The sequence below is a fragment of the Pinus tabuliformis genome, chromosome 7 (genome assembly GCF_031772625.1).
Source record: "Pinus tabuliformis cultivar Carrire ecotype Pingquan chromosome 7, CPIR1, whole genome shotgun sequence".
In the NCBI taxonomy this organism is placed as follows: domain Eukaryota; kingdom Viridiplantae; phylum Streptophyta; class Pinopsida; order Pinales; family Pinaceae; genus Pinus; species Pinus tabuliformis.
In genome coordinates, this window is record NC_142293.1 from 1,128,233,990 (window position 1) to 1,128,242,670 (window position 8,681).

An 8,681-nucleotide genomic window follows, 5' to 3' on the forward strand; every position below is an offset into this window, starting at 1 on the left:
TTTGACACATAACTCCTCACATTTTGGTTAATTTGAGATAGTACTAAACACATTTTTTTAATACTAATGAGGGAGCTTTCATAGCATTAACAAGTTTTCCCAAAATTCAGATCATCAACACAGGGTATTCAAGGAGTTTCAGGTTGTGGAGCATGTGTACTCACACATCAAACCCAAGAGGAGATCCTTGAGGATTGGACAATGTGACAGGTTGGCGCCTTAATATTGTGGGCATTTTGATATCCTTGAGAGGATTGGATCAGTGATTGACCGACTTTCACTGCCTCCAATGGTGAAATTCCATGATGTTTTCCATGTTTCTTTGCTTAAATATACGTGAAGGATGGTGATCATTTGATTGACTAGTTTGTATTGCAAATAGAACTAGAAGGAGAATTCCAGCTGGAAAATCAGTGCATTTTGCAGTGAAAGATGGTCATGCTCCATAATCGAGCAATCAAGCAGGTTAAAGTGCAGTGGAAGCACTTTGGACCTAATGAAGCTACATGGGAGATGGTTGATCAGATGCGGGCTATGTGTCCTTCTCTATTTATTGGTTGAGTGGATGTATTCTAATATATGTGTTTGATGTTGTGTTTTGGTCATATATATATATATATATATATATATGGTGTTCATGGTATGATGGTCATGGTCTCGTCAGTTTGATATGATTTAAATGTTGAATTGAGTTGTGTTATAAAGCTCCATGGGAAACATGCATTTTGCTGGTTTATAAGTGTCATTGAACACCGAGGATGATGTTCCCCCAAGGGGAAGGTGTTTGTAACAACCCCTAGTTGATTTCCTATGTAAATAAAAATAAGACCAAGGTCATAGGACACTTATTCCAAGCTGAATGTTGGGAGAAACATAATGATGGGTATCACTGGTGATTAATTCATGGATATGGAAATTCATTTAATAGGGTAAGGTATGGAGGGAAAAACATCCATCAAGAGGAATAGTTGACCTCATTTAGCTAGCATATGTCCAACTTATTTGAGATCCTTTTTTACCTTTTCTGCCTTTGAATCTTCTTGGTTTTCATTTGTGGCTTTGTGTATTCTCTAGAGTTGTGGGTTTGGATAGCTTGACTTGAAGAGCCTCATATTTTGAAAGGTTAGTCAATTTTGATGCCATATTTCTAGATAAGTTTGGCAGAACATTTGAAACTTCTATTATGGGACCATTTTTAGGACCTTACTTTGTATTTCCTTTACTAGATTTGCAAGAGTGACCTCAACCACACCCATATCTTCTGTATCTTTTTTAGCTCCCTTTTGAGAAGATTGTTCCTCTTTTATAGTGTTATTATGTGGCTTCTCATAGCTTGGTCTTGGGGCCTTTCTTTTTGTTGGGTTGTGATCTACAGTTGGGTCAAAAAAAAGGTTTCTGAAATATAGACATCTTCCATTCCTAAATCATCACAAAGAAACAAACTTGTTAGAGGATTTAGGAGCGTCTTTGGGCTGTGAGTTTCCTAGTGTCGTGTGTTCCTTATGCAAGTGGTGACTTCCTCAAAGCCTTTTCTATCATTTTTATTTACATAAGTTGGAGGAGATTCATGCTAGATCAAGGGGAATTTGCAAATAGGTGGTCGTACTTGTGAGATCTTGAACAATGAAATCAGACCGTGTTCATAGTCTAGGGTTTGTTAATGCAACTTTTCATGATAATAGAGATTTGTGGAGGTCAATAAGCATTCCAGGATGTTCATATATATGAAAATGAAAGCATATGAGGTGCATCGACACCTCTTGGTTTCTTATGATATTTTTACAAGAATTACAATTGTGTTCCATATACCTCTAAGGCCTCTTCATTCCCAAATTCCCTGCGGGGAGAGAAGTTTCAAATCAATACTGGAGCATCTAGAAATTCATCATTCTCCAAATTGTAGCACTCCTTCCATAATCATATGAGGAGACATGCCTTATTGACAAAATAGGGTCCACTTTCAAAAACCCAATTATGTTATTCCATATTTTTGAATATAACCATGGAAAACTCTTTGGCCTTGAGTTTTAGATCTTTTTGGCCCTTGGGTTTCCATTTGTTTTGAATCTAGCTTACCCGAGCTCTCTCCATTAGTCATAGTCCTATGAACTTGCAAATCAAGGAGGAATCCTTAATATATTGTGTTCAATCCTTTAATATTCAATATCTAACTTCGAGTTTAGGGTTTTTTTGACAATTCTTTGGGTAGGCATCTACCTTGGTTATGGTTATACTAGCAGGCCCCCATGGGAGTTTTGTCTCCACCTCCATAACCAATTATTCAACATGTGCTTCTGAGTCTGATGGTGATTGACGAGGTGTGGTTGATGCATTATCGTTGGTGGCACTATCTCTTGAGACAACATCTCAATAGAAGGGAGTTGCAACCCATCCAAACAGTGTGTCATTTTGACACTCAAGAAAAGGGTGACATGGAAGATTGTGTGAAATCCCTAAGAGGAACATGAAAGTGAAGAGGGAGGCGTTGAAAGAGAATACCAACATGCATACATGCCAATATGCTTTCATTACATGATATATATTCTTTTGATTACTTTTTCAACAAATATTAATATAAAATTAAATATGTGCAAGTATGTTCATGTGAAATAATGAAGGGTGGGATCTTAAGTATTATTGCAAATTTTGGTAGGAAAGAAAAATAAGGAGACTTATTTTCTTATATGTTTTGATAAAATAAAAGTCATGTCATTGAGGTTTTTATTGAAATTGTTGTTTGAATGTTTAAATTAGTGTAATTCTTCATGAAGAAAAATTAAAAATGTTTTTCAGTTTATATGCGTTGGTGTTTATTGCATTATTTAACTAGATAAGGATAGTGAAACCGATACATAACAAAGAAATTTATTTTACGAGATTCATACCAAATTTTTTATACAAAATTCAAAATGTTTAATTATTCAACTTAACTTTCACAAAAAAATTATTATTATTATTATTTTATATATATATAGATATAGTTTAAATGGAAGTTTTATATTCCTTATTTTTTATTTAAAATAATACTTTTGATATGAAACATTGTATTTTTATATATATTAATTTAATCCTTTTGTTATTGGTGACATGTATAATATTTTTTATTCTATTTTCAAAAGCACAAATTTAAATGATGTTGAGATTTTCTTTCTTCTTTTTTCTTAAATAGAATGAAGTTTGTAACACTTATGAATTCAAAATAAAAAAATCATTGCCATAAAATAAAATAACCCTTATTATGAACCATATAATTTTAGAACCTTTCAATGAATTCATTTTTGGCCTCGAGTTCAATAAAATATCAACATGAAAATTTAATAACACTTACTTTGTTTTCATTTTGTACTCAATGGAATATGTGTCATAAACTTACGCGGTTAACTGGATTCTAATCACATCATTTTGTAAGCCAAGTTATGATTGTGGTACTACTGTGCTAAAAAGCAATATTATGTGCACTTAATATCCTTTACGGGTGTTAGGTGGGCACTAACTATCCCGTGGTATAGTCATCATGAGGAGCTTCTCAAGGGTTCTATAGATCAGACACCTGGAACAATGCTTGTCATTAATCATGTAGGGTTACCATCCTATGGTCACAATTTCACAAAAGGTGATAAGGGAAAATTACCAGGATTTCCCTCAGATTATGTTGCTCATTTGAAAGGAAAATGAACCATGAGCACTCTACAACGAACTCTTCAGGTAAATCATTCTTTGTTTCATTACATGACTCATTCTGGTTTCTTCCGTGAGGTTGGCCACTTCAATATTAAGCGAGGGAAAGTTGGTGGAGTTTTGGTCTGGAAACTACATGGTTTAGAATTGCGAGAATCCATTCTATTCAATTCCACACATATTTGTGAGAGATTTCGTGTGTAAGATAAGTTAAAGTTTACATTTCAAAGTTGGATTTTTATCTCTCATCTATCTTTGCCAATTACGAGGGTTTCTTACGGTAAGGGTTGCAAATTTAAGGTTGTATAGGTCTGGTGAGGGTTCAACATTAGACAACTCCCCGGTGATGCAAAATGCCCAAGGCATACTCAATTTATTTCTTTTATTATGATTTTCGTATCCAAATGAATTAATTATTGTACCCACTTTATTTACAAGTTAACACTTAGGTAATACTTCTGAAAAACTAAATCGGTTTTCTTCAGACGTTTTCTTTTTGCAAGGGTTTTGATGTCGTGATGCCTTGAATTAAGGTTTCCTTTTGCTACAAGTACTTATGCATCTGAGCTTCTCTTTGATGGAGTAGGAAACCTGTTTATTGTTCCGTATGTATCTCAATTAGGTTGTGGCAGAAATTACATATGTATATTTATGTAATTTTCTCTTTTAAAGACGTTGGCTTCCTTTAGCAAAGTTGTTTTGGTGACTCGACCATGCGTCCGTATTTTTGTTCTTGGTTATTGCCCAACACATTTGGGACATCCCTAGTTATCGTTATATGTAATTTGTTCTTAATTTTCAGAGAAGGGTTTGATATGTTCTTCCGCTTAATGTATTTGAGATCAGTTGGAATTAATTCAGATTTCAGTCTTTCTTTGTGTTGGATTCAAGTTTTATTTTCATGGGTGTATGGAAATATTTGCTCTGTGTATCTGGTTAGTCATAGATTCTAGATATTTTAGTTAATTTTATGTGTGACTCTAGAAAGGTATTCACAATTATATATTTAAGAATTTTTCTTTTGTCTTGACCAAAAATTTAAAATACCAAAGTTTGTTTAGTTGACGGGATTCACTTAGGATTGTACTCAGGTGGCCAGTTGTTTCTGGCCTAGCCAGGGAACTAACCTTAAGCAAATTCCATAGTTTTGTCTTCTTCAATCTTAGTAGAATACACACAACTATTTACAACCACCCATTTTCCCAAGAACAATAGGGTCTGACCCTTGTAGCATGTTTAACTTATTAGAAGGGAACAAACCCACCCATTAAATCCTAACCCTATGAATAAATTCTTGTGCTGAGTTTAGTTTATTCACAAATGTCCCAAATATCACCTTCTGTAGTTACTCAATTGCGAAATACATTCACATTCACTTATCTTATTTTATTAAGGTTATATTTAGTATATATGCTAGAGCCCAACTCTCTTAATTCAACTGCATACATACGATTTAATAATGAACACACATAGAAATAAAACATCCTTACAGATACAGTGTGTTAAATACTTATCCGAAGTATTGGGTTATCTAAGAATCCATGAGGTAACCATGCCACCCAATCCGTGAGAAAGGTAATTACATCCTTTTCTCTCCCCCGAGTATCTTTGAACCAAAACAATTTCATTCCATCAGTACCCCAACAACGTCAATTCTTAGGCACTAGAAACCCTTAGGCTTGACCTGGAATTGCTTCCACTAGCCCTTGGTACAATTCAGGAATACCTCGTGGCACTGTCCTCCCTTCACCCCACACCGTCCTATGTAGGCATTCAATCTAATTATTATTTTCCTTTCCTCTTGTTGCCTTCGGCTCCATTCTGATTTCCTTCCTAGGCTTCCTCGTTTGAGATAATCGATTTTTTGTCAAATGAAAATAAGGTAACTTATTTTGTAACTGTCTTGTAAAAGTTGTTTTTATTTTTTATTTATTTATATTTATTTTTTTATTTTTTAAGGTTCCCTCTGTGAATTCCAAGATTACCTTCACTATTATTTGCATATAAGTATATGTTTTAGAAATAAGCATAAGCATAATTTAGTTATAAAAAATTCACATTAGGCTTCCACTTAGCCTTTAAATCTTTTGTTTGAGAAATAAAAAAAATTAAATTCAAGTAACTCATAGATTCAAACTCTCTAGAGGGATGTTACATCTTCCCCCAGAGCATAACATCATCCCCAGTGTTATCTTGTCACTTGAATAAATCAGGATAATCTTCCTGCATAAAATGCTCTCCTCCCAAGTAGCCTCTTCAAGGCTAAAGTGCCTCCACTACACTTTAACCTGGGTGATGGCTCGCCTCCGTAACATTGTTTCTCTCTGCTCGAGAATAAGTTGAGGCTCTACCAAACACTCTCCATCCGGCTCAACCTGTCACATAAACAATCATCATAGTTAGCTCATATTAATCATCTTATCATTACTACTTATACATCACTGATTTTCCTTTCTTTTAAACGTTACGTGGATATCTTTCCAATGAATAAGATGTCTAGTTCATATACATATTTCTTCAGTAATGAAACATAAAATACATTATGAAACTCTTATGTGACTAGGAAATGCTAAATGATATGCTATTGGTACAATTATCTCTATTACTTGAAAAGGGCCACAAAATTGAGGGGCAAGTCTTTCACTGCTACACCATCTTAAGGTACTTTACCTTAGCTTAATTCGTACATATGCATGATCCCTGACGCTAAAATCTAAATAAGTTCTTTTCTTACGGCATAAGTCTTCTTCCTATCTTGGGAAAATCTTCAATTTTATCGAATATTTTCATTGTTTGCTCCATCTCTGTCAACATATGCAGTCCTAGTATTATTCTACCTTCAGGACTATTCTAGTTAATATGCGTTTTTCATTTCCTCCCATACAACACCTCGAATGGGCTCATCTTTAAAAATTCATGATAACTATTATTATATGAAAATTCAACGAGATGTAAATATTCTTCCCACTTGTTAGATTGTTGCATAACATACATTCTTACCATATATTCTAGTACTTGGTTCACACGTTCAGTCTTCCCATCCATTTGAGGATGGTGTGTTGTGCTGAACTGAACCTCACGTGCCAATCCCGTTAATCTGAACTGAACCTGAGGTCCCAATCCTGTGAAGAGAGTCTTCTAGAACGTTGAGGTGAATTTTACATCTCTCGCAGATATAACTATTTTAGGTACCCAATGTAATTGAAACACTTCCTTCATAAAAATATCAACAATTTGTGTTGTTTTATAGGTAGATCATACTAGAATAAAATGAGTTGTTTTACTAAGTTTGTCAACAATCACCATGATTGAATCATTGTGCCTCTTGGATATGGGTAGTCTTTTTATATAAATCGAGTGTGATGAGTTCCCATTTCCATTCATGTATAGGTAGTGGATGGAGAAGGCCGATGGGGTGTTGATGCTCAACTTTTACTTTCTAACACTCTAAACAATTCGTTAAATATTCAACAATGTCTCTTCTCATTCCTAGACAAAATTAATTCTTTTTAATAGCTGATCATTTTTTTTGGTAACAAGGATGGGTGATGTATGTACTTCTACAAAATTCATCTAGAATCAACTGTCTAAATGAAATATGGTTGGGAACATATATCCTTCCCTTAAAAAAGTTAAAAACACTGATCTTCATCAATACCATATTTAGAATTATTTTCATAGTTGTTAGTCTGATGGGCTTGTTGCCATAGGAATTCATATTCCAGGTCCTTTGGCCTACCTCTTTAATCTATTCTAAAAATTAAAATTCCATTTGATTATATAATTAAGTTCATATAGACAATTCAACCACCCGCTTAGTGCATCTGCAACACAATTTTCTCTTCCCTTTAGATACTTGATGTCAAATTCAAATTCTCTAAGGAGTGCATCCCACCTCACTTTACAGACATTCAGATTGGGTTGCTTAAAATAACTTGTTAGACTATTATGATCTATCATCAATAAAATATCTTTCCTAATAAGTAATGTCGCCAAACGTTCAATGCATGAATTACAATAGTTAATTCCAAATATGCATAATACCTCTATTCATGCTCATTCAACTTCTGTGACTCATATGCTATCACTTCCCCTCTTGCATCAACACTGCTCCTATCCCTTCTTGACATCAGTCCGTGCAGACTACAAATTCTTTATTCGAGTCAACAATTTTTAATACGGGGGTAGTGGTTAGTAAATTCTTTAGGTGCTCAAAACTTTGCCGACATTCATTATTCCACTTGAAAACTCTCGATTTCTTTAGCAAGGAAGTGATAGGGTAGGAAATTCAGGAAAATCCCTCAATAAAATAGTGGTAGTACCCCACCAGACCCATGAAGGATCTGAAGGATCATATGTCTGTGACATTTTTGGGCACAGGTGAGTCCATGATGGTTTTGATGTTTTTAGGATCAACAATTATACCTTCAACTGAAATGACATTCCCTAAGTATTAGATTTGATCCTTATAAAAACCACATTTTCTAAATTAGCATACAATTAATGTTCTAGTAAAACTTGAAGTGCTATTTTTAGATGTTCCTTATGCTCCTCAACATTTCTGGAATAAACTAGAATGTCATCTATGAATATTAGGGCAAGCTTATCCAGAAATAGGTGAAAGATACCATGCGATGAAACTCATAAGTGTTGTTGGTGTGTTGGTCATCCAAGGGTAAGACCACAAACTCATGATGTCCGTAACATGTTCTAGACATTGTCTTACAAATTTCCTCCTCTTTTACCCTAATCTTATGGTAACCAAATCGTAAATCAATCTTAGAGAGAGTCATGGCGCCTTTGACTTGATAAAAAGGATCGTCCATTCGGGGAACATGTACTTATTCTTGATAGTTTATTTATTATGTTGCCTGTAATCGATATAGAGTCTCAAAGTGCCATATTTTTTTCTTACAAAAAGCATCAGATCTCCTCAAGGTGACACACTTGGACGAATGTACTCTTTTCGAGCATCTCCTATAAAAGAATTTTGAGCTTGGTTA